Source organism: Lissotriton vulgaris, chromosome 10 (genome assembly GCF_964263255.1).
Source record: "Lissotriton vulgaris chromosome 10, aLisVul1.2, whole genome shotgun sequence".
In the NCBI taxonomy this organism is placed as follows: domain Eukaryota; kingdom Metazoa; phylum Chordata; class Amphibia; order Caudata; family Salamandridae; genus Lissotriton; species Lissotriton vulgaris.
In genome coordinates, this window is record NC_141698.1 from 888,159,509 (window position 1) to 888,186,059 (window position 26,551).

Sequence of the window (26,551 nt, forward strand, 5' to 3'; positions counted from 1 at the left end):
ATCAATGACTGAAGTGAGAAATTGGGGAGGCGCTGGATCCCTTGGAGAGCTCGAGGTGACCTTAGGAATTATTTTATCCAGGGAGACAGGATCCAGGGGAGTCAATTGTTCCAGCACGCAGGTGGCTGGTGAGTTAAAACTCACCGTTCCAGCTGCGTCTGGTTCAGCGATGTCAGGAGCAAAGGAGGCATAGATGGTCTGAATCTTTTGGTGGAAGAAGTTTGCTAAATTATTACAGCGTGCCAGTGCTCTTACTGAAGAGACTGATTCTTGGGGAGGGGAGATCAGTGATTTAGCTATCTGAAAGATTTCCTTAGGTGAATTGGCAGCTGTATTAATGTTTGTTTCATAGAAAAGAGCTTGTGCGGCTTTGATTTCGATCTTATAAAGTCTAATTGCCTTTCTGTATTCTGCTTTCCTGCACTGGGAATGATCACGTCTCCATGCCCTTTCTAGCCTACGACAGGATTGTTTCATGTCCCTCAGTTTGGATGTAAACCATGGGGCTACTTTTTGCCTCTTTATACACTGCAGGCGTTCCCTGGGAAGGACTAGGTCAAGAGAGTTTCCAGTTATCAAAGTTACTACTGGCCAAGATGGGGTTGGGAACATGCACAGGCTTAAGGTCAGCAAGAGCCGACTCCCATTGACTGGAGGAAAGTTTCGACCATTTCCTCCCCCATTGTTTTTTTGGTTCTTGGATAGATAGGGGGTTCCCCGTTACCCAACTCAGGGGAATTAGGTAGTGATCTGTCCAGGGCAGAGGGAGAGGCGTTTCAGTAGTTAAGGTTTCGATATTACTGAAAACAGAATCCAGTAAATGACCCTTGTTGTGTGTAGGGGCAAATCCTTTTTGCGCTAGATCAATCGCTTGAAGACTCAGCCGAAGATTGTTAGCTGAGGGATCAAGAGAACTATCCAGATGTAAATTTAGGTCGCCCAGTACTGCAAAATTAGCCAATGTAAGAGCTGAGTCAGCAACTAGGTCGACCATGTTGGAAATAAACTGACCTAGGGTTCCTGGTGGGCGATAAACCAGGATACCCGAAAAGGTATTTTGCGGCGCAAATTTTAGTGCAAAGGACATACTTTCACAGTCTGAGAGTGTAGTGGGGATAATACGACATTGATATACATCTCTATAAATAATCGCCAGACCACCTCCTCTGCCAGTAGTACGATCAGCTCTTTTTATAGTATAACCTTGCAGAGTTGCCCACACAATGGCTGGGTCGGCTTCTGATTGGAGCCAGGTCTCCGTTAAAAAAAGAGCGTTGAGCTTAAATTCTTCTATTAGAAGGGCTAACTCGGTATAGTGTTTGGACAGTGATCTACAATTAAGAAGAAACATCTTCCATAACCTGTGAGTAGTGTGTCTTCCGAAGGTATTAGGTGATAACTTCAAATTACAATGTTTACAGTAGGTCATCGAGTCAGGACGCAAGGAATGTAAACATTTAAGGTTCACAGCAGGTCTTAACTCACGTAAACGAGAGGGCTCATAGGTAATTGGGCTTACGGCTGTATGACCAGAGGTCTGGGGCTCTGGGCGCGGACTGGCGCAGACTGGCTTCTCTTAGGCGCCTCTTCGGCGAATCCGCGGCGTGCCCGCTGCGCGTGTCTGCTGCGCGACAGCATCATATGCCCTGATATAGATTAGGTTCCTGGGAAAGCTAGAGCGTCACCTTGCCATGATGGCCGCCCGCTAATGGCACCACCAGGAAGTGCTATGCACTGTGTTTTCCCTCCACAACAAACAGCACCAATTAGCTGCAGTGGAACGGGGAGTCAGCGCAGGATTACAAAGTGCCCAAAACGATTTTAAAATATATGTGACAATTTTAAAAACAGTGGCAGCAGTGTAGCTTAATAATAGCCCCTAAGCGCTAGCGCAGCGAAGACCTGAGAACTCGGATTCAAACCTGCGCGTCGGCCCTCTGCAGCTCTAAATAGTAAAGGTTCCTAGGAAAGCTAGAGCGTCACCTTGCCAAGATGGCCGCCCGCTAATGGCACCACCAGGAAGTGCTATGCACTGTGTTTTCCCTCCACAACAAACAGCACCAATTAGCTGCGAGGAGTCAGCGCAGGATTACAAAGTGCCCAAAACCGATTTTAAAATGTAAGTGACAATTTTAAAAACAGTGGCAGCAGTGTAGCTTAATAATAGCCCCTAAGCCCTAGCGCAGCGAAGACCTGAGAACTCAGATTCAAAAACTGCGCGTCGGCGCTCTGCAGCTCTAAATAGTCAAGGTTCCTAGGAAAGCTAGCGCGTCACCTTACCAAGATGGCCGCCCGCTAATGGCACCACCAGGAAGTGCTATGCACTGTGTTCTCCCTCCACAACCAACAGCACCAATTAGCTGCGGTGGAACGGGGAGTCAGCGCACGATTACAAAGTGCCCAAAAACGGTTTTAAAATGTAAGTGACAATTTTAAAAACAGTGGCAGCAGTGTAGCTTAATAATAGCCCCTAAGCGCTAGCGCAGCGAAGACCTGAGAACTCAGAAGATTAGTTTATTCATTTTGTGCAATGGAAATAGAGTAACCTCCTACTACAGAGGATATCAAAACTTCTAACAGGAGGAGGAATACAGTGTAACATCACAACATTGTACAGTCTTAATAATATTAATAATAATTCTTTATTGTTTGATTACTTAAAATCTTACAATATAACATATACATCTATCATAATATAAAAAATGCTAAAATAAGATAAAAAATGATGCAGCACCATCTTCTACGCCAGTTACAGTAGATATGACAACATTTTAAAACTATTTCAAACTGCGCAAAAGTTTTCAAAGTTATAGTCTCCCAGCTTTGCTTTTGCTCTCAATAAAATCTTTACAAAAGCAGAATTCATACTTATGTCATAAGAATGCAGACACCTTATCACGGCTTGCCTACATGTCCTTATTCCTCGTGTATTAAAACATGTTTTAAGTATAGTTTTTCTTTCCATCTGGAGTTCAGGACAAATACATAGCAAATGGACAATATTCTCCTCGCCGGTTTTGCACAATCTGCATACTGTAGCCCCCTCCATTTTCATCCAAAGGGGAAGATGACTAAGTCCAGGAAGTACACACTTGCTTTAATAAAAATTTGTTTATTTTTTACTGACCATGGAATTTCCAAATAGGCTTGAACCTGCTTTTTTGTAAACCCATTAATTATTGGCCATGCATGTTTTCTTTTTGCCAATGTATCTTTATCTTGTAAGAGCGACAGATGATTTGTTGTTCTGATAATTACCTTTTTGAATGATGCCGTGTTTATTGTATTGTTCCAAATTGGCATGACAGCAAATTCTTCTAACGCCATTTTAAGATAATTCCAGGCTTGTGATTTCATATTGTTATTTATTTATTGCCATAATAACTGACACAGCTGGTTATCATGGTAATTTTTTATCCTATTCCATGTTTTAATAAATTGACCCTTTCTTGCGTACAGCTGGTTATTTAGGCCGAAATCCAATCTTATTTGTGCGGGCGATGCATTATTTGGTAGGAAAAAAAGAGATTTAAAAGATTTTGAGACTGCATTATTTATTGTTGCAGTATCTTTCCCGGTTAATGCCTCACTACCGTATGTAAGAGTGGGGAGGAGTTTTGCCGCTATAACCTTAAAAAGTGGACGATAAGTGAGATTTCCATGTGATTTCTGTAGTATCCTGAATGCTGCCGTCAAAGCATTTGCCTTCCTTTGTATGTCCAATTTTTGTGGGCAATAGTTTCCTTTTTCATCGAATAATACTCCCAAATACCTGTATACTTCAACTTGTTCTAGTTGGATGTCCTCCATATACCACTTGTGTTTGTTTTAATGTTACATTTTTTGTGACAACCATAATTTTAGTCTTGGTTTCATTTATCACCATTCCATTTTCTTTTGAGTATGTAAATATTCGATTTATTAGGTGTTGTAATCCCACTTTTGTTTGGCTTAAGAGGATGGCATCATCTGCATATAGCAGATTAGAAATTTGTTTACAGGATAATTTCAGTGGATGTGCGTTTGTTTCATCCAGGGACTCCGTTAAATCTGATAGAAATAAATTAAAAAGTAAGGGGGCCAGTACACATCTCTGCTTAAGGCCTACTGTTGTTGGTATTTCCATTGTTGGTGTGTGGCCATCCCCCATCCTCACTCTGACCCATGTTTTGCTGTACAAAAGTTGAATCAGTTTTAGCAATTGATTTGGAATATTTTTCTGCTGTAGTTTTTTCCATAGGAGGCTTCTTTGGACACAATCAAAAGCAGATCTAAAATCTACAAAACATAAATACAACGGCTGTTTCGTTCTGATCAATTTGTCAATTAAAAGTGATAAAGCTAAGATTTTTGTTTTTCTTCCGAGTCCCTAAATAAAGCCGGTCTGGTTCGGAGGTAGTACCTTATTATCCATTGCCCATTTAGTAAGATTGGTCAGCAATATCCCTGCAAACAATTTAGCATCTGTATCTTGTAACGTTATAAGCCTATAATTTTCAGGGAGTGCCCAGTTTCCTTTTTTATAAATAGGTGAAATTAACGACCCTCTCCATGATTCAGGTATTATGCCTGTCTGTACTATTTTTTCAAAAACTTCTGCAAGGTATTCTGACCATAAATCCGGATTTTCTTTGTAGAGGGCAAACGGAATTCCATTAGGTCCTGGTGCCCCATCTTTTTGTTTCCTAATTAATTTAGTTAATTGGGTTTTTGATATATCAATTTGACCATCAATATCATATTTTGGTATGTTTGTTCTGGTCTGGATCTCCTCCTTTATTATTAATTTTTCTTTTGGATCAGAATTTAGATGTTGTTCAAGGAATCTAACCCATTCTTGCTCCGATAATGTTGATGACACCACCAATTTGTTTGGTCGCACTAAGCCATTTATGGTTTTCCAAAATTCCCTTGAATTTGTTTAGTTGCTTGCGAAAAACAATTTTGACCAAAACACTTGCTTAACTTGGTTTATTTCATTCCATATCGATTTTCTCAAATTCTGATTTAAGGTTTTTAATTTAGTTGATAATTTGTCGTTATCCGTGAAGTTTCTGAATAGAAAGCATATAAACAAAACATTGATGTGACCCACACCATGAAGTATTTTTTCTGAAAACATAGCTGTCATTATCAAAGAGGAGCGTAGTATGAAGCAATGACCGAAGCAACCATCTTGAAAGCAAGGTGAGACTTCATAAAGACACATGGACCAAGCATTGCTATTGAGCCACAACACAAGCAATGGCCTAGAAGATGTGTACATTGAGATCTAGCAATAAAGACAGGATTTTCATTGAGTAAACTTTGATACTGAAGAGAAAGGCCCCCTCAGTGCAGTAGATGGCCATTATGTGTAGGTTTATACTACATTTATCAAGAGGAGAGAGGGGGGACCAAGGAGCTTATTAAGGTCCAGTATCCGTGCTCCTAATATTAGTATTTTAACAAAAGAGGACAAAGTTCCTATGCCAGGGTGCACAAAGTCACCCATGCATCGTGGTGCAAAAAGTCACCCATACTTTAAAAAGATAGAAGAAAAAGAAAAAGTGATTCCTTGGAATAGAAGACCCAAAACTGTGAGAGGGAAAGACACTTTGTTTCCTCTGTTGCCCTCACACACCCGAAGAGTGTCATGCTTCATCATCGGGTGTTTGCTCCTCGTAGGGCCGGCGCTGCAATTTCCTACGGGTCCCCCGAAGGGTCACTTTGTCGGAGATCTTTTTAGAGGAATGCCGAATGGTGCATGCGGGTGTGCGCGGAGTGGGTCAAAAGGAAGGTAATAAAAATTCATGCCAGTATTATAATTTAAAAATAATGCAAGGGTAAACATGCAGCGATAAGATTCTAAAAGTATACCCTTTGCAGTCAATACTGCTAGAAATGATTGACCCAAGAGGCTTATTCTGCCTAGGTGTCAATTGTCAAGGTCAACATGTTTCACGCTTCCGTTGCCAATAAGTCGTTAGCGCTTCATCAGGACCATCAAGTAAAAATAAAGTGCATGTGAAATAGTGAGTGTAAAATGCGTCCTGAACCAGATTGAGGCCCACGTAATCCCTCCTCTCCTTGCTACACGCTATGTAGGGTAGGGCACCCCCCTTTGTCTGCCTAGTTACGATTAACCTGTCTTGTGTGCCTATCTACTCAATTGTTTATGTGTAATTGATGTACACAAAGAAGTGATACATGCTGCGGCATCAAGTTGGATAGATGCTGACCTATTACTTTGTCTTTCTTTTAAATTTCAATTTCCTAGGTATCATTCAGGAGTGGCTTCCACGGAGTAGCTGCGACCATTATATGGGTATACTGGTTTCTACTCCGCCCTGATTGAGATAAGAGGGTCATTTTTACACTCACTATTTCACGTGCACTTTATTTTTACTTGATGGTCCTGACGAAGCGCTAACGACTTATTGGCAACGGAAGCGCGAAAAATGTTGACCTTGACAATTGACACCTAGGCAGAATAGGCCTCTTGGGTCAAAAATTTCTAGCAGTATTGACCGCCAAGGGTATACTTTTTGAATCTTATCGCTGCATGTTTACCCTTGCATTATTTTTAAATTATAACACTGGCACACATTTTTATTACCCTCCTTTTGACCCACTCCCCGCACACCCACATGCACCATCCGGCATTCCTCTAAAAACATCTCCGACAAAGTGACCCTTCGGGGGACCCGTAGGGAATTACAGCGCCGGCCCTACGAGGAACAAACGCCCGATGATGAAGCATGACACTCTTCGGGGTGTGTGAGGGCAACAGAGGAAACAAAGTGTCTTTCCCTCTCACAGTTTTGGGTCTTCTATTCCTAGGAATACCTTTTTCTTTTTCTTCTATCTTTTTAAAGTATGGGTGACTTTTTGCACCACGATGCATGGGTGACTTTTTGCACCCTGGCATAGGAACTAGGTTTATACTATTACATAGATATTTGTCAGAGACGTATGTTAAATAGTTAAGAAGTAATATGTAGGGAAATAGTTCTATGTATTGTCCACAATAAACTACGGTAGTAGCTGGCGAAGAAGGTGTCTTTTCAGGTTGAGAGAGAAGAGAAATAATTCCATCTTTTTTAGCAAAATGTTTCTGTTATGCCAAACAGTTATATCGAGCAGAGAGAGCAGTTTCATTAGAGGGGTTCAAGCACTATATCAAATCAGGAGTCTGCAAAACCCAAATGAGCTGGGTGAGTTCAAATGTTTGAACTTGCTCTTGATGGTGGAAGGGTAACCCTTTTAACATTTTGATTGCTGATGATGTACCAGCGGAATCAGAATAAATGTGTTGGACAGTGTCTGCACACTGTTAACTCCATGCCACACAATAAGAAAATAAATGTGGCTGCAGCTGTTGTAAGGCAGGATATGGTGGCAGATACTCAGTTGGAGAGTGCCCATGTGCCAATTTCAAAATAATAGCATTGTAATCCACAGCAGGAATGCTAAACGTGCTGCAAAAACAAATGCAGGACCAGAGTGGACAATTATACCCAGCAAGAGGCAATCATCCATCTGTGCCGCCCACTGGCTTCAGACGTTTAAGTGGAAAACAACTGTTGTCTCCTCTGGATCAGGTTTTTCTTTTGGCGTTGCAACTTCCTGCATTGGCGCAGATTGTTGCAGTGGTGCAGATTCTAGAAATGGTGCTGATGACATTGATGGAAGCTCAGTAGTCGTTGACACCAGCTCAGGATTCAATGTGGGTAAAGATGCAGATTTAGTTGCTTCTCCATAGGATCTTTGATTATCCGGTTGGTTCTCCAAGTAACTACAGATATATATACCTCCTACATGGGCAGAAAGTATTATCATTCCCATATTTTAAAAGGGAGACAGCAGGGATGTGAAATGCTATAGGCCTATCTCATTTCTTGATACCTCAGTTAAGATGCTTGGAAGGATATTGCTGCAGAGACTGAAGATATTGGCCGAGGATGGCAACATACTTACCGATGATTCACAGTTCGGTTTTAGACATGAGGATGGCACATTAGATCAATGTATCAACCTAAACCTGATTGTAAATAAATACACTGTAGCAAAGAAAGGGTAGCCTCCACTTGTGCTTTGCAGATTTAAGCAGTGCCTTGGATCTCATCAGCCATGTCAAGCTGTGGAAAGCATTAGCAAATCTGGGAGCTCCTAGAGATAGAATATCCTTCCTTTAGTTATTTAACTGCCTATGTACGTTATGGTATTAATGGCGAATGCACCCCAGGGTTCAAGTTCTCAAAAGGCATCTGGCAAGGATGCGTTTTTGCACCACTTAAATTTTTTTATACATTAATGGGGTGAATGCATTCCTTTATTGTATAGTAGCCGATTCCCCCACAAGTAGGGAACCGCCCAGTTCCAATCTTATTATACATGGATGAGGCAGGTTTTGATATTACAGACAGCAAATGGCTTACAAGATTTGATTGAAGGTTTTAATATTTTTTGGAGGATAGGGAGATAACGTAACTTGGCCAAAATGTATGTGATGGTGTGCAGCACAGGAAATATTAAGAAAAGGATTTACTATCTAAAAGGCAAGAAAATAGCAGATGTGGACTATTTTACATATCTGGAGCTCCATTTTTCACATAAGAACATGTAGAACCCTCATCTAAAAATAGCTAGGATGAAATTTAACAGAAATGCAGAAGTACATTTTTGGATTTGCAGGTAAATTGGGAAACAAACCAATATCAACTGTGTTAAAATTGTATAAAACTAAATATATTAGCAGCACTAATTATGGGGCAGCTTTGTGAGTTCATCTTCAATAAATACATAACATATTTTAGAGACTACTTTTTATGTAAGCTTATTGCAGTACCTCACTCCACATAATTCTATATTGTTCATACAGAACTTGCAATCCAATTAATAGAAGATAGTATTTACACTAGTGCACTCCTGACCTGGCATGGAATTTGGGCTAAGACAGGAGCGAAATTCACTAAAAGCATAATTCGGGACTGTCTGTCTCTAGATGGCAGGGATACAATCCCTTGATTTATCCATATGAAAATCTTTTAAAAATAGTAGGTAATACTTTACTCTTGATGACCCATACAATATATCAAATTAAAGCAAACAAGAGCTAAAGATCATTATTATGGGCTATAGAGAAGTACTAAGGTGTAATAGGGAATACACCAACTCTTCTGTAATGCAGTAGCTCGGCTGTTGCTATGTGCCAGATGCTACACAGAATTATCTAACATATATTATGCATACAGGATAGGTTTTATTTTATTAGATTTCAGCTGTGCACTTTTTAGTTGCTTTTCCACATATTGAGTCATGGGCAAAGAATTTGCCGAACTGCCCATTCAATTGCAATTTCGCACATTCTACCAAACATTTTATCCTTTTTTACAAATGTTATCATTATTTCAGGAATTTTACTATTAATAGATTGATCCATTTTAAAGATGATTTCAAATTTATACGTAGTCTAGATAATGTGGAAGTAGACTATGCAGTAATAAAATGTATCAAATGTAGTAGTCAAGGCTTGTTTAGTCATACAATTGGTTTGCTTGATGATTCAATTCAGTTGCAGGTGGAAGCGTATGAGGATAGCAGGATTATTCCCAGGGCAGAAATCCGCAAATGTTTCTGCTTCAAACGCTTGGACCGTTTTCTGAAACGGTTGCATTGCTCATATCGTTATCAGGCACTGCACGCCTTTTATGACTGCTCAAACAGTGCCAGTCTCTTGTAGTCATGTTTGCAGAAATTAAGAATCCGGGAGAACCAGTATGTATTTGAAGTGATTGACAAAAGGCTGTGGTCCCAATTTGTTTTAGATAGGACACCCAAAGGTTTTTCTGATCACTTAAGTGACACATAGTAGGTATCACAGCAGTATGGGCGTCATTTTTGACGAATAGCAGATGTTTGTTTTGTATTTATGGTTGATTTATTCATATATGGCCCGTACTATTGATAATATAACATTAATTCTCTCTTGGACAGACACTGTTCCCTCATGGGCTACTATTGAAATCTAACTTAACTGCTCATTAAAGTAAGGTCTGTCTCCTACCCCTAGAATGATTAAAATAGGATTATTATCCTTTGTAAGAGTGTAAGAATATTTATCAGGGAATCCTTAGGATGGGTTTCCCCTTTTAACATTATGTTCACCACAACCAGATTATCTTGATCAGTCTTAGATAGCAGCCACCTTACATGTTTGCTTTGTTGTTTTTGCAGTTAAATCAGTCACATAGTTCCTCTTTGCTTGGATTCCTTCACTTCTATGAGCTAATCTATGCTATACACAGGCTAATGGCAGCTTACCCTGTAGGACAGTTACCTTTCTGGAGAGCTCTTTAGCTTTTATAGAGTGACTCTTTGAGTCTCTGAAGCCATCTAAAGTCCAAGTGGGACAGGTGTACATTATAACCTTGGACAAAGAAAGGGGTTATCCGGCACTTTGTATTGGAACTAATTATTTAGCCTTATGAAAGGCTAACAAAAGAGAGTGAATTTCAGCTATTTGTGAATTAGAATCAACAACCTTTTGGTAGGATCCATCCTGGAAAACTCTTTATTGCAACACAAGCAGCAGAATACTTCTTTTCAGTGCCACCTGCAGGTTGCATTGAGCCATCCATAAAGAAAACTCTCTTATACTCATGGAGAGACAGGATATCAGTAGTTTTAATTTGTGATTATCCATTGTAGGATAATTTTCTAATGATACGTCTGTATTGAGACCCATGGCACCGAAGGAAGGTGTAGTGTAGGTGCATTAGGATTTTTTGCTTAATTAGTTGCCTCCAGCATAGGTACATCGGTGTCGAGCTATGCAGTGGGCAAGATGCGTCTCTAGATTCTCCACACAGTGACGGTGATGCATCGGTTCGGAAGGCGATATGCAGCTACTACTTCTGCAGCAGGTGATGTGTTGATTCTGAAGTCGATGCTCTGCTTCCAAGTGCGATCTGCTGGCTCTGTTCCGTACTTAAATGAGGATGCACAGTTTCCAATGAGGTTGCATGAGTTCTAATTGTAGCAGCACTTTATGCCCACTTGCAAGGGCACTGGACCGAGATGGCACCAATTAGTAGGGCAAAACTTGCAGCTTGAAGAGTTCAGGTGCTGTAGCAGGATGAGCTTAAGTCTTCGACGTCCCTAAAACCTAGAACAGGAGGCAAGCCAGCAAACCCTTGGAGTCACTATGGTTTAAAGTGGTGAAGGTCCAGTCCTTTTCGACCAGGCAGGAGAACAGTGGGCAGTAGGACAGCTCAGCAAGGAAAGAGTACAGAAAAGCAGCAGAGTGGCAGTCTTTTCAGCAGCACAGCAGTCCTTCTTCCTGGCAGTCTTCACAGGTCCAGAAGTACTAAATTTGTGGTGTCGTAGTTCTAGGACATATACCTAGTTGTGCTTTTGAAGTGGGGAAGACTTCAAAAAAGCTTTGAAGTGCACAGAGGTCCTCCCTTCCTACCCTGGCTCCTCAATCACTACAGGGAGGTATGTAGCCCTTTGTGTGTGGACTGGGCACAGCCTGTTTAGGTGCAAATGTGAGGCTGTGCTCAGCTCCTCCCTCCCATCTCCCAGTAAGGCCTACAAAGACACACCTGCAGATGGACTCTGTTCCTTTGACGTGTGATGTTTCTAGTGATCAAACCTGACCCTTTTTTCATTTTGAAGTGCGTTTTTGAGTGCAAACTTTCTCTTCCTCCTTTATATCTTGCTCAGTATCTTGTTTCCGACTATCCCTTTTCAGCTTTCTGATTGGTGTAGTCTTCCCCTGTCCGATACTTGGTTCAGCTTGTCATTCTTTCAATCCTCTGAACGTCTCTGAGATTCCTGTGAGTCCCCAGTATACTGATACCAATCAGACTTTTCAAACGTTTTATGGTCCCTAAGTTAATAGTTCCTTCCAGACTATTCTAGCTGAGGTGAAATTGTCCATGATTTGTATTCACCGATTTGCTTATTTTTTACGTCAGGAAATGTATATCTATGTGGCCACTACCTCAGCCTCGAGTTGCAGTATAGGTGCACAAATTCTTAAGGTGTACTGTTAATAATCCAAAAGGGCACTTTGTCTTGCTTAACAAACACTACCCATCAGGACATTAATAGTCTTCTGGCTTTTTGATGTTGCAGAAGTTCAGTGTGAAACCACTAGTACACTCGCATGTGTTTCCATGATATGTAACATATTGCTGTCCGAGTTGTCAGTTCATTGTCACTTATTCAAAATAAACAGTTGTCTCAATTGATCTTCTTTTAAAGTCTGTGGATTTGGATATGGTATATAGCTGCGTAGCACTGGTTATGTAGGTCCTAGAATGCTTAACGTTCCCTGTCTGACTGATTCTAATACATTTGGTAGCTTCCCCTCAAACCATTTTATATGTTCCTGAAACTTACAGGGATTTCCAAACTCTTATTCGGTGGACAGCTATTTGGAATTCCCGATGGCTTGTATTTGGCAAAATTCCCAGTATCATTTTCAGTTGGTTCAGTTCTACTTATGAGTAAAAGATTCCAAACAGATCATTTTGACTGGCTGTACAATGCAATATTATTTTGCTACTGGTAGGTAGATATTATTGTGGCACTGAATAATTCGGCACATCTCCCCTTTTTTGTACTTCCCATAGGTAATTTTAATGACAAATTTAACATATCAATCAATCAATCAATCAACGAATTTGTAGAGCGCGCTACTCTCCCCTTAGGGTCTCAAGGCGCTGGGGGGGTCGCTCCTGCTCGAACAGCCAGGTCTTGAGTTGCTTCCTGAAGGCAAGATGGTCCTGTGTCAGCCGGAGGTGGGCGGGGAAGGAGTTCCATGTCTTGGCGGCCAGGTAGGAGAAGGATCTTCCTCCGGCGTTGGCTTTGCGAATTTGTGGGACGGTGGCGAGGGCGAGGCTGGCGGAGCGGAGCTGGTGGGTTGGCGTGTAGAATGCGAGGCGGTAGTTGAGGTACATGGGGCCCGCGTCGTGGAGAGCCTTGTGTGCGTGGGTGGGAGTCGGAATTTGATTCTCTTGCTGACTGGGAGCCAGTGCAGCTTCTTCAGATGGGCAGAGATGTGGCTGTGGCGGGGGATGTCCAAGATGAGTCTTGCCGAGGCGTTCTGAATGCGCTGTAGTCTTTTCTGGAGCTTGGGACCGGCGTAGAGGGTGTTTCCGTAGTCCAGGCGGCTGGTGATGAGGGCCTGGGTGACCGTCTTCCTGGTTGAGGTGGGGATCCATCGGAGGATTTTTCGGAGCATGCGCAGAGTGTTGAAACAGGATGATGAGATGGCGTTGACTTGCTTGGTCATCGTGAGGGAGGAGTCCAGAATGAAGCCCAGGTTGCGTGCGTGGTCCGTAGGCTTGGGTGCGGTGCCAGGGCAGGTGGCCACCAGGAGTCGTCCCAGGCGGAGGGCGAAGGTCCGATGATGAGGACTTCCGTCTTGTCTGAGTTCAGCTTCAGGCGGCTGAGCTTCATCCATTCCGCGACGTCCTTCCTTCATTCCTTCCTGGAGGCTGGCTCTGGCGGTGGCGGGGTCGTTGGTGAGGGAGAGTATCAACTGTGTGTCGTCGGCGTAGGAGATGATGTTGAGGTTATGTTTGCATGCGATGGCCGCGAGGGGGCTCATGTAGACGTTGAAGAGGGTGGGGCTGAGCCAGGATCCTTGTGGTACGCTGCAGATTACTTCGGTAGCTGCTGACTGGAACGGGAGGAGGCGGACTCTCTGGGTTCTGCCGGCGAGGAACGAGATGATCCATTCTAAGGCCGCGCCTTGGATTCCGGTGTCGCTGAGGTGTTGTATCAGGGTGCGGTGGCATACCGTGTCGAAGGCTGCTGAGAGGTCCAGGAGGATGAGTGCGATGGTTTCCCCGTTGTCGAGCATAGACCTGATGTCGTCGGTGGCTGCGATGAGGGTGGTCTCAGTGCTGTGGTTAGCTCGAAAACCGGACTGTGACGAGTCGAGGGATCCGTTCGTCTCGAGGAAGGCGGAGAGTTGTTTGTTGACCGTCTTCTCGATGGCTTTGGCAGGAAACGGGAGGAGCGAGATGGGTCGGAAGTTCGTGGGGTCCGCGGTGGGTTTTTTCAGGAGGGAGCTGAGTTCGGCATGCTTCCAGCTCTATGGGAAGGTGGGGGCTGCGAAGGAGCTGTTGACGACGTCGCAGAGTTGGGGTGCGATGATGGGGTTGGCTTTGTTGAAGATGTAGTGTGGGCATGGGTCGGTGGGAGAGCCGGAGTGGATGGTGCTCATGGTGCGGGCGGTGTCTTCGGTGTGGACCGGGTTCCAGGTGCAGAGGGTGGCGGCTGGGTGCGCTGGTTCGGCGGTTGGGCCGTCGGTCTGTGCGCCGAAGCTGTTGTGTATGATGGCGATCTTGCGGTGGAAGAACGAGGCGAGGGAGTCGCAGAGGTCTTGCGAGGGTGTGATGTCGGTGTTGCAGGCGCTGGGGTTGGAGAGCTCTTTTACGATGCTGAAGAGTTCCTTGCTGTTGTGGGTGTTGTTGTCCAGGCGCTGTTTATAGGTGGTTCTCTTGGCGGTACGGATCAGTTGGTGGTGCTAGCGGGTGGCGTTCTTGAGGGCTGTCATGTTCTCTGTTGTCTGGTTCTGGCGCCAGGATTTCATACAGCATACTGCTCAGTCAAGTAAAAAGGAATACTGTCAATGGTTAGGCTTAACAAACACTCCTGCAAAACATGGCATTCTTGTTTCATTTAAGGGAAAAAAATCTTCCAGGATTATTGGGACATCTTCGTATGTCTTTCTCTCATAGGTGACCTTTTAGAATATTCAGAGTATTAGAGCATCGGAGTAGGGCATCATGTCATGTGTCTTTCCTGAACACACCCAATAGATAGCTAGCAGAGATGTACAAACTTCCCCTTCCGAGCCAGAAAAATGAATAGGTGGTGTCCCACAAATCTGTACTGAACTTACAAAGAGATGGTTTGCATTTAGTACGTAGCAGTGCTTTTGCCGGTCTATAGCCTTGATAGAAAAGAAGATCCCCAGAATCATCTTTGAGATTTCTGAAAACCGTTTTATATTAATTCTCACACCATTGTAAGTAATTGTCCTGGTCATTCAACAGGAGAGAATGAGTTCACAAATACATATACAATCTCTGTACACTAATATTAAAACATTATACAACATATGAATATATGCACCTGGATAACTAAAAGCACACTAGATTCCATAAGGCTCATTAACTCCTCCTTGAGCCGTACTACCTCTATACCACCCAATGCTCATACACTGGACAGCTCAATTTGGCTCTTCCCACACTGGACTGATGTCTAGGCCTCCATTACAAGCTCATATTGTGCATTGGCTTATTTTGTCCGGGTGCTGCGAAGTTGGTCTCATTTGGCTCCAGCTAACCTGCATTGGGGGACCACCTTCCCCAGCCAGTAGTACAATTATGGAAGTATATGAACTCCTGAAGTGAAGTGGCTGCCACTGCCAGCACCATGGTAAACACTTGTGGTGGGGTCAACAGACTAAAAGGTAGAACTGACAGCGGATTCTGCTGGGAACCCACAATGATTCCCAGGTAGTGACTGTGAGCTGGCTGGATTGGCAGATAAAAGGAGGCATCTTGGAGTTTCCGGGATGCTAATTCATGCACTGTGTTGAGGGCAAATAGCCCTTGTCACAAGGTCCTTCAAATGAGAAGATTTAAGAGGTGGGGGTCCAGGGTGGTTCCTAATCCTCCAACCACCTCAATGTCAAAATGTAAAAGTAGGACAATACCATGCTCCTTTCCTCAAAGGACAACACCTCTATGACCTCATTGTTCAGCAGGGAAGAACACGAGCTTTTAAAATTAAGGTGTGTCATGGGCATGTTCTGGTGGAGGTAGTGAAAGAGTCTGGAGACAGTGATGGCAGGATATAACCTTCATGGATAAGCTGGGTTAGGCAACCATCTGTTGTGATCCAAAGGGTGGTGAAATGGGAAGACCTTTACCTCACCAAGAGCTGTGTTGCAAGGGGAAAATGGAAAAGGATTTGAGACAGTGGAGGATGGCTGGGACTGGACTGCTGCAGCTGGTGATGCTTCTTACTACCCCCAATAGATTCACCCTTGCCCTGAAAAGGGACATACATCCACTTGGTATCATGTGCGATGCTGTCATTAACAAGTATATTGCGTCATGTAGAAGCTTTGTAACTTACTATACTCTTGGTGGAACTGTTTTGCAGGGGAATACCAGGCACAGAGAGCATTCTATTGCACAACTCTTCCTGAATCGATCCCTGGAGAAATCTGCTTTCTCACCAGGGTTGTTCACGATCAAAGGTTGTGTCCATTAAGGCGACTTGGACATATCCAAGCATTGAGATCCAGGCATAGTGGCTCAAGGTAAAGGACATGCCATCATGTTAGCTGAGTCCAGGTCGCACTTCAGAATTTGGATGTGTTAAAGGCATCATTACCTATTCATTTTATTTAAACAATTTCTAGAGCGCACAAATACCCATGGGTGTCTCAGCGCTATGGACTGTAAGGATTAGCGGAGGGCTGGCCACTTATTGTTCAAAGAGCCAGGTTTTTACTTGTTGATAACAAGGCGGACTGGTTTTGATTTGTACTGGGAGTGAATTCCATAGTTTAGCCATGGCCACTATAAATCTTCTATCACCCCAGTTGACTTTCTTGGTTCTAGGGACAATCAGAAGGTTGGCATCTGCTGAGTGCAGGGCTCTGCTGGGTGCATATGCCAGATAAGCTTTTTTCAGGTATTCAGGTCCTATATCGTGATCTGCCTTGTAGGCAATACATAGCGCGTTAAATTTAGTTTCTGCCTTTAAAGGGCAGCCAGTGGAGCTGGCACACTACATTAGTAACTGACTTAAACTTTGGAGTACCTGACAGTATCCTGGCGGCTGCATTCTGTATCAGTGGCAGCCTGCTCAGAACTTTTTCTTGGGCATTGATTAGAAGGCCATTGCAGTAGTCGACCTTTGACATAACCATGGCACTGATGAGTGTTTTTCCAGTACTAATTGGGACGAAAGGTAGCAATTTCTTTATCATCCTTAAGACCTAAAAGGATTAGGAGACCACTGCGTTGACATGATGTTGAAAGGATAAGCTCTCATCAAATATAATACCTAGATTTCTCGCCTTCTTAACAGGGGTGGCCACCAGGTCGGAGGCCATCCTGGGGCAAGGTTACCAAAGACCATTACCTCTGTCTTATCGGAGTTTAATTTAAGGCAGTTATTTGCCATCCATGAGCTAATGGCCAACGTGTCATCATGAAAGCTAGCTGCCACGGTCTCTCAATCTTTGTGCACCGCAAGCACCAGTTGCGTGTCATTAGCATAAGATGTGAGACCCATCCCGAAGGATTTGATTACTCGGGCTAAGTCCGTCACATATATGTTAAACAAAGTCGGACTTAGCGGCGATCCTTGCGGAACTCCATAAGGGAGAGAAAAAACTGATGAGTCTAAATCACCCATACTGACTGACTGGGTCCGATTAGAGAGGAAGGAGGGCAGAAGGGCTTTGGCCTTTCGTCCGATGCCTATGGCTGAGACACGGTTGATCAAAGTAGCATGATCAACCATGTCAAAAGCTGCTGATCAATCCAGAAGCACCAAGACTGCGGCACCTCCTCTATCAAGCATCATTCTAATTCCATCTGATGCTTTAATGAGTGCAGTCTCCATGCTGTGGCCTTTCCTAAAGCCAAATTGTGTTTCATCTAACAGCTTATTCTCTTCAATATACTGCGCTAGCTGGATGTTCATAATTTTTTCAATGATTTTTGCTGGAAAAGGTAGAGGCGCGATTGGCCTATAGTTTTTGGTCCCTGCCGGGTCGAGATTGTTTTTCTTAAAAAATGGCTGAATGATGGCCTTTTTCCAAATGGAGGGGTAGGTGCCTGAGCAAAACATAGTTACAAATGCTCGCTAGATTAGCGCCTATCAAGTCCGGGATAATTTTTAGGTCTACGAGGGGGCATGGGTCAGACGGGGAGCCTGATTTAACTGTGTTGACCAGATCAATGATCTGTTCCACCAACACTGGCCTAAATTCCATAAAGCTGGGGGTGTCTCTGCTACTACTCACCCAAGAGGGTAGCGAGGTATTTGGGCAGGTGTGTGGGTGTGGGGTCCTTAAGGTGCTTATACGAAGCACCAGGTCTTCAGCTTTTAGTGGAACTCAAGAAGTGAGAAGGAGGCTCTGATGTGTTGAGGGAGGTCATTCCTTGGCTTGGGTGCGATGTAAGAGAATGAGCGACCGCCTGTTTTGCTTTTGCAAATGCAGAGTTTGTGAGAGTGAGGGAGAATGTAGGTGTCTGGTGGGTTGGTGAACGTTTATGTGGTTGGTCAGGTATTCTGGTCCTGTTATGTGTAGGGCTTTCTATGTGTGCTTAAGCAGTTTGAATCGGCAGTCCTTGTGAATGAGGAGCCAGTGAAGCTTCCTGATGTGCGATGTGTTGTGAGTGCGACGTGAGAGGTTGCGTATGAATCTTGCAGAGGCGTTCTGGATGGTTTGTAGTCTATTTAGGAGTACCGACATGAGAAGAAAGCTTAGTTATCTTGTCAGGAAGGCTTATAAAAGGCCTTGAATACATGTGGTGTTAGTCATGTAAAGATCTGCACTTCTAGAGTAAACATTCTTGGACTCTCGGTTTGACAGGCCCGTAGGAAAGATATTAGCATTCATTTTAGCAGAAGAGGCTTGAAACCACAAGGCTGTCAGAAGAAGGCGACACAGTCTTTGGCTCCTAAGGTGTCAGTCTGGATCATCTTTAAGTTTATCTGTGGACTGCTGGGCCGAAAATGAATTTCCCCAGATGACTAAACTGTTTCAGGAGGCAACTCATTGAAGGGCAATAGCAGCTCTGACACTACAGAAGATAGCTGCAAGATTCCAATCAAAATTTTGGGCTTTGCCTCAGTGGTGGGCAAGGATAACTACAAGGCCTTCTGCAACCTTTAGAGGTATACCAACTGACTTCCTCTAAAAGAAGCCCTTCCTGGGAAGTATCAAGGACACTATCTTAGAGGAAGTGGCGTCAATGTCTGCTCCAGGGTGGCTCCAGAGCTTGTGTTGGAAGAGGGGCCGAAGACATGGGCTCCAGTGCTTTGAAAGGCAGATGTTTTCAGAAGTACAGACAAGGCCAGAAGCTGTGGTGGCACAGACTGTGTAGGCAATGTGGTTGCAGCCTCTGGTGTCACTAAGCCCATAGTAAGGAGTATATCCTTTCGGGGAATGGCCTAAATGGTAGAAGATCCTTCCTGAATATGTCTTGGAAGGCCAAATGAAAGGCCTCTACCTGCTCATAGTCTGTAGATGGAGCGGAGGACTCTGGCTACATTTTATGTAGTGTTGAAACCGGTTTTGACAACAAGGAAGAGACCAACAGTGGAGAACAGCTTGAAATCTCCAAAATGTCCTTGGAAGAGGGATCTTTTCCTTGTGTTTTCCTCCTTCATCAGCCGCTTTTTGTGGGAAGATCTTATGTGACGTTATTCCATTTTTGGAGATTTGGGATCTCTCTGTATTGTCTCTGTTGTCATTCTCTGATACCCTTTTTATGCATCAGAGAGCATGAGTTTCAGTTCTTTGGATTGTACTCTGAGCCAAGACACCCCAGATGTCTGGGAATCTGACAAAAACTTCATGCAGCACTTTTGAGACGGTTTAAACCCCGACACCATAGAACACCGTTTGACCTAGTCTCTGTCAAATGCTAAGGAATATTGCAAGTGAATCATCGTGAGAGCACTCCAAACCTGCATCAATGAGGTGTGTAATAGGAGAAACTGATGCTAGCATTCCAGGCAGGGCCTTGTATGTTCTGATGATGTCACATACTTGGCAAGTGAAGCAGTGGCTTCAGTGAGTGAGACATGCATGACCTGGAGCTAGAGTGGAAGATCACCATGCATGTACAAGGTTTAAGTTGTATTTCACCTAGGTTTAGTGTCCCAAATGTCATAGGAGTGTTGAAGCTAAATGTAGAGTTAAAAAGTATGTTTTTTTTTTATCACATATGAGGTAGAGGATTGCTGTTTTGTAAGTTAATTTACAACAGTACAGTGCACATATGACTGCCTCTGTAAGAGTCCCTTGAAACCTCCAAGAGGCTCTTCTGTGGCAGTGCAGTTGCCTTATTTTACCTCCTAAGTGGATCAAGCAACCTTCTTGTGTTACTATACTTTATCAGATTAGGCTTAGGAGAGCACTCATCTCCCTAACCATAGGGGTTCTGTCATAGTTCCCGGGTTGCTTGATGCATGCTTTTTGTTTTAGAACGACCACAGACTCAGTACATGAATTATATTTATATTATTTGCATGCAGATTTATCTTATGTAAATTTCCTGAAAATCTGTTAACCCAGGCTTTCTAGACCAATTTTATCTGCCCTTGTTGTGCGGTCATTGAAGGATTCACAACATCTGACGTTGCAATAACCTTTCAAGTTCAGTGCACTAATGTCACATTTTGTAAGTTTGTTTGTGAAATAAGAGAACTTAGTTTTGTGCAGTATTAGGATAGGATCATACTATATCTTTTGGAAAACATGATCAAAAGAGGACAGCGATAATATTAAATTCAGGCATTTGTTAACACTAGGGATGTGATGTCCTGCGTATAGGTTGTTGGCAATTCTAGCTCTCACACGATATGACTGTACCCATGAGCCCCTATTGAAAATGTACTTACAAAAGTGGTTTAATATTTTGCATACTAGAGTACATTTGCCTTGCTGGAAGGGTGATTGCATTATAAAGTGCAACTAGGATCTAACACAGCTTTACTTGAAGGCATGTCCACAGCTATGTCCAATGGCATATTGAATGCCTATATCAATAAATTGTCTAAGGTCAGTTCCAGATTAGCAGCCATCAATTCTAGTGGCATTCACGTCTGCATTGCTACCATGTAGTCGCAGGAAACATTAATCTTTTCCATAACATTCATTCCACCACCAATCTGCCGTGATCATTGGTTTTCAGCCTAAATAACGTATTGGAGCATCCTTAGCAATCAGTATTCAGACTTTCCCAACTGAGAAAGTGTAAGAGGAGAAATAAACCATTCCACTTGTCCCTTCACCTTATGGTCAGTCTGTGAAAATGAGTCTCTTGCAGCGTTGTCACTTGTACTGTCTCACATTTTAGTCACTGTCACATTTGATGTAGCTGCGCAGCAAAGGCATTCATTTTACATTTAGTGAGACACAGCAAATTCCGATCTGATTTAACACACTGAAAATAGAAAACAGTTGCTCTCTGCGTTTCTAGTAAACCGCACTGTCTTGTGTATTGTATGGAATTTTCAACAGAGAGGCAGTCATTCAAACATCACTGAACACCTTATCCCTCTACACCGTCCCCCACCCAGTTCCAACTCACAGCACAGAAATGAATCCCCAATAGGCACTCGAACCACCCCTCTCCAAAGTAACCTACACTTGCATTTCGCAGATCGACCCGTGACAAGCTGTTGGCGATACCCGCTCAAAAAAACACAATAATCCATGACAGTCTTTGTAATGAGAATTTCAAGAATGCTCTCATCTGCAGCAAGTGACACCAATCATTGGACATGTCACAAACAATAAACATCATTGATCAAGAATAATAAGATAAGTACTTTCCAAAAATCCCAGTCCTATCCACATGCATTTAAGATTACTAGTAGCTTTGCTGCTTAGAAATGGATGCACAAGAGTGCCTAATAACAATGCCTTGATTTAGCTTTGCTCAATATACTAATACATTGTTAGTGCCTATTTGCTGCAGCTGAATAATTTTGAACATTTCTGGACCCACTGTGGGGAATAATGGCTGTGGTTCTTTATGGGTGATATCAAGTAAAAGATCTCTTAAAGAGTTGGTGTTTGGAAATAACTTGCTTATTAAGCTTTCAGTTAAGAGCTGCTTTTCCTTCTTACCAAACCAATATGCCAAGTGAAAGAAAGACTTGTTATTCATGGAAAGTCAGTCTTGTAAATCGGCGACACTTTCCCCATTTAGGGGTGACTACACCCAGGAGTATCCCAGGGGTACTGTCACAGAGCTTATTCATATCCAGCTAAAGGATGATAATATTATTTGTCCATGGGTCTACCTTGCCTCCGCCAACCTTTTCATCATCTGTGAACAAAGATCTCTAGTCTCTATTTTGCCATATTTCTTTTGCACATGTCTGTAGTCTCACGCTGACTTCAAGAAGTACCAGTTCCATCCTTCATCTGTCCAGATGACAGTTTGAACCCTCTTACAAAGCAGACTTTAATGTTCTATTTCAGCTTACTGCCCTTTCCTTTCTGAAGGTGAGTGTCAATGGTGAAGTCTAGGGTTTGTGGAAAAGGGGATACCCATGTAATAATAATGTTATTAGACTAAAATAAGTACAGAAGTAGTCTCACTTTCAGGCAGCAAATCAAGAAATTGAGGGAACTTAACTCCTGCAGCAAACCTCATGGCACAGATTGATTGTTCAGGATAGAATTTTACAACCAATGAGTGCTGCCAGGAGCTCTCTACCACAGAAATAGTTACCGCATTTCGAATGCAAGACCACCTTTCACCAGGCAGAATGTTCCTCAAATTCCCATTGAAAGGCAAAAATCAGTTCATCTGTGCCTAAACCACGGTGCCTCCGCCAGGGGGCTGCCAAAAATTACACTCACTCACTCTGACTACTCCTCCCCACTCCTTGGCATAAGATTTGGGAGGATAGCATTCTAGCACGTCCAGCTCCACAGACCACCACGTGCTGCCACAAGACCCAGACAGCATTAACCTCAGCTGTTGAGCAAAACGAAGAACACCAGGCAGACAACCTCAACCACCATACATGTTTATTGCTGCACCACTACCTCCGAAGACCTAAACACTGGATACCATCTGAGAAGAATCACATGCTTTACCGCAGGCCAGGATGCCCACATCCTAGTGCAGTCACCATCTGCACCATAAGAGACAGACAGCTGCTCTCTACACTTTTCTATGTTACTGGGGAAATAATTTCACCCCAAGGTAGGAGCAAATTCCAGTTTGAGAGTGGACCCAGCAGTTTTCTAACATGTGGCCACTATGGTGGTTTACAACATCCCTCAAAGCGGTTGTTTTCTAGTGCCAATGGAAGAGTACTTTTTTTTATGTGTGGGTACTTTATTAACAAACCTCTCAACCACACTCATTGTTATTTGTGAAGGCAATGTAAAGTGAGTAAATGATAGTACTAAGCAGACATCAATTTGTTGATAGATCAGGATCCGTGGTTCCTGTATTGTGGGTTACCATGTGTTCATTAAGATGTGACTTGGACCCAATTTAAACATTAGCATTCCCTGCCTGTTTTTTTTTTTACATGCTCAATTTCTGACATGGGTCTATCGACCGAACCTTAATTAGTCTTCTATACACCATTTTAGGCAGGATGTCATCACATTTGCTGTTTTCGCCGATTTGCGTTACATTTCATCTCTAAATGTAAATAAAACGTTTTTGTATGCAGTGTGCTGCAGCTATTTTACAATATACATTTCTCGTCATCACATTAGTGCATATCATTTCTTCCCAGTTAAAGAACGCTGCTTGTTGAGCATCTATGCCAATAGGTGCCTGTTACAACAGGATACTGGGCACATCAAAAACGGCACCCAACATTTTAGAAAGTAGTTAAAGACCTCTTCTGTTTTCCATAAAGGTAGACCGCAAACAGTACAGATATTGGTGTTGTGCTGTGCACTGAAAAAATGTGTATGCCTAGCCTTGCCTACGGTAGTTTGCTTAATATAAAAGGCATATCTTCAACTTCTTGCTGAATTCAAGAAGAGAGGAGGACGCTCTTATGTGGAGTTGAGAGGCTGTTTCACATAACAAACTGAAATACATAACATAATATTGTTTCAGATGAAAATTTTTCTAGGAAAAACAAACGGCAAAATGAACAACTCTTAGTATATAGAGGACTGAGCTGTCTTCTATGTGGTCATAAAGAATGGTACTGAATCTTGATTTTAAATAGAGAATGAACAGCTATTAAAGCATTAATATAGTGCACAGGAACACATGTTTCCAAATCGAATATAGACTAAGTAGAAAATAAAGTGGGAAGTTGCGACATACAACACCGGATACTTTGTAAAGAAGGGCGGGTTTACTTAAACCTTGTGTGAGCCAGTAAACAGTTATAAAGTATCTCAGTATCTGTGTTTGGATTCAGTAAAATAGATAAGAATTGATTATTATTGTAGAGAATGAAGGTTGGGGTTGAAGCCACTCAGGGTGGGTTAGTTATCTACAACTATGCATCCAGCCCTTTCCATCAATATAATTATTATCTTTATGATCTCGCAGCAGGCACACTTTCCCTGATTTTTCCTTCTTGGGCACTGAAATACTCTCAAAGATATATATTTAACAGACACCAGTAAGCAGATTTAACCTTTGAGGAATAGCAGTTAGATAGGGGAGATCACAGCATCAAGATTGTCACGTGATGCTCGCCAGAGCAATAGTAAAACAGTCAATCCATTTCAGTTGAGCATGGACTTGATATTTACATATCAAGGTATTTCAAAAACAGCGCCTGGCAGCCAAGTCACATAATATTGCTTATAATTGTAGTATTTAGTCAGCATATTTACATTTTATGGTAATTATCCTGGTCTTACTTGTTCCTGAATTGTATGGCCCACATAGAAAATGAATTAGACCTTCTCTACTTTAACCTCTGTGGACTTGAAAACATTGCTGCTCCTTCCAATAGGAGGACGTAAGAGGTGGAAATATAAAATCTCTTGCATTCCACTTACATACGATTTAAGATGATTTGATGTAGCGCTATGTATGCAAAATGTGTTTCTCAGAAATGTGTTCATTTTCTTGGTACCGACATTTTTATTTTCCCCCATAGCAGTTTAAGGTTTGCAATGAATTGTTGAAAATGTGAAGTGAATGCAATATCTTTCATGGTTCTACACTCTGATTTTCCAGTTCGGTGCCTTTGTAATTCGCTGACAGATGGCAGCAGAACATATATTACTTTCATAGGTAAACATGAAAGTCATTTAGATAAAGGTGTTGACATTTACATTTTGCCCAATTAATTTTCAACCTTTTACTCTTGATTTTATATGCATTGAGTTACAATAATATGGTGTACAGAAATGTTAGCATTCAGATTTTGTTTATCTATGGACCCCGATATTGGTAGTGAGGACATAGGATCACAGCAAGAGGGTGTATGGTGAACTCTGTGGTTGTCACACGGTTTGGTAAGGACATTCAAGAAGTCACTACTGTAGGATGAACACATGAGAACAAGGAGAAAATAATGGAGGAAGCAAAAACGAAGCCACAACTGCTGTTAAAGACCCAGCGAGGGGATACCAGCAGGAATTGCTGAGGATTTACATGGGGGTAAAGGGATAAGGGGTAGCAAAAGTTGAGAGGGAAACCCCGAGAATGCCAAGATTGCTGATTGAAAGAAGAAGGTTAGGCCAGAAGTTTTGTAAGGAATGGGCCTTGGAAACATTTGAACCAATCGCAGAAGGAAGAAGAAATGGACAAGCGCCAATAACAACCACAGTATCTCAAGTTGGGAGGGATTAGGTTGGAGGTCGGGGCCGCTCCTCACCTTGGACTTTTGAATATAGCCTGTTACAAAGGATGCGATTTCAATGCGGTCATTACAACGACCGCGTTGTTACATCGCAGTACAATTATAATGCAAGTCGTTACAACGACTTGCTCTAGGGGCGCGCTGGATTTAGGAATAGTATTATTTTACCATTCCATCTCCAGTGTGTGCAAAAGTAGGGAAGGCATTGGAAAAGTGAATTATACTATTCCTTAGTTTAGAGTACCCATATAGCAAGTAATTGTAATTACTTCCGTTGTAATGGTACTGCGATGTAATAACACGGTCGTTGAAACAACCGCGTTGTAATCGCATGCGTTGTAACACATGCGATGTGATGGCTGTTTCCCAGGACTTTTTTCACCCCTGGCTAGTTTTCAGGAAAAGTGATAGGAAAAGGGGACCTGGGTTGGACGATGAAACCGCCAATCACCTAGGACCCTTTTGTTACAGGCGAAAGACAGTCCTTAATATTTGTGGGAAGAGACTCAGAATTTAAGGGAAAAGATGATCAGATGTCCATCAAAGCAAATAGTAGAACTAAAACTTAAGGCATGGACAAAGCAAGCTGAACCAATGCACGAGGAGGGTTAGTGCTTCGGTAAATACTTTTTGGACAGTCCATGTGCTGAAGGTTGTGAAGCAGAACAGCCTTGGACTGGGAAGGACTTTAATAGGTAATAGCCATAAGACCAAACCTGGTGTTAATCTGAAGAAAGTAGAGCATTGAATAAAAGTGTATTTCGCCACCATCGAATCTGAGTCAGGGCAAATTATGTACAGTATGTATAGTAAATTTCTAGAGCTTACATTCTCCTAAATTCACTTCAGAAAGCTATTGATGACATGGAGACTGCCGGTTTTCCAAAGTGGAAAAGGTTTTAATTCTGAGGTAGATCTTTCTTGGTCTTCGCCTCCAGACTTTGGAGCAACATACTTGAACTCATGAGAC

General features: G+C 42.7%; 1 protein-coding gene across 3 annotated transcripts in view; it reads left to right on the plus strand.

The window, feature by feature from the left end:
- Positions 1-26,551, plus strand: part of AKAP9 (A-kinase anchoring protein 9) — a 1,796,561-nt gene that overhangs the window by 990,763 nt on the left and 779,247 nt on the right. The window lies entirely within an intron of this gene.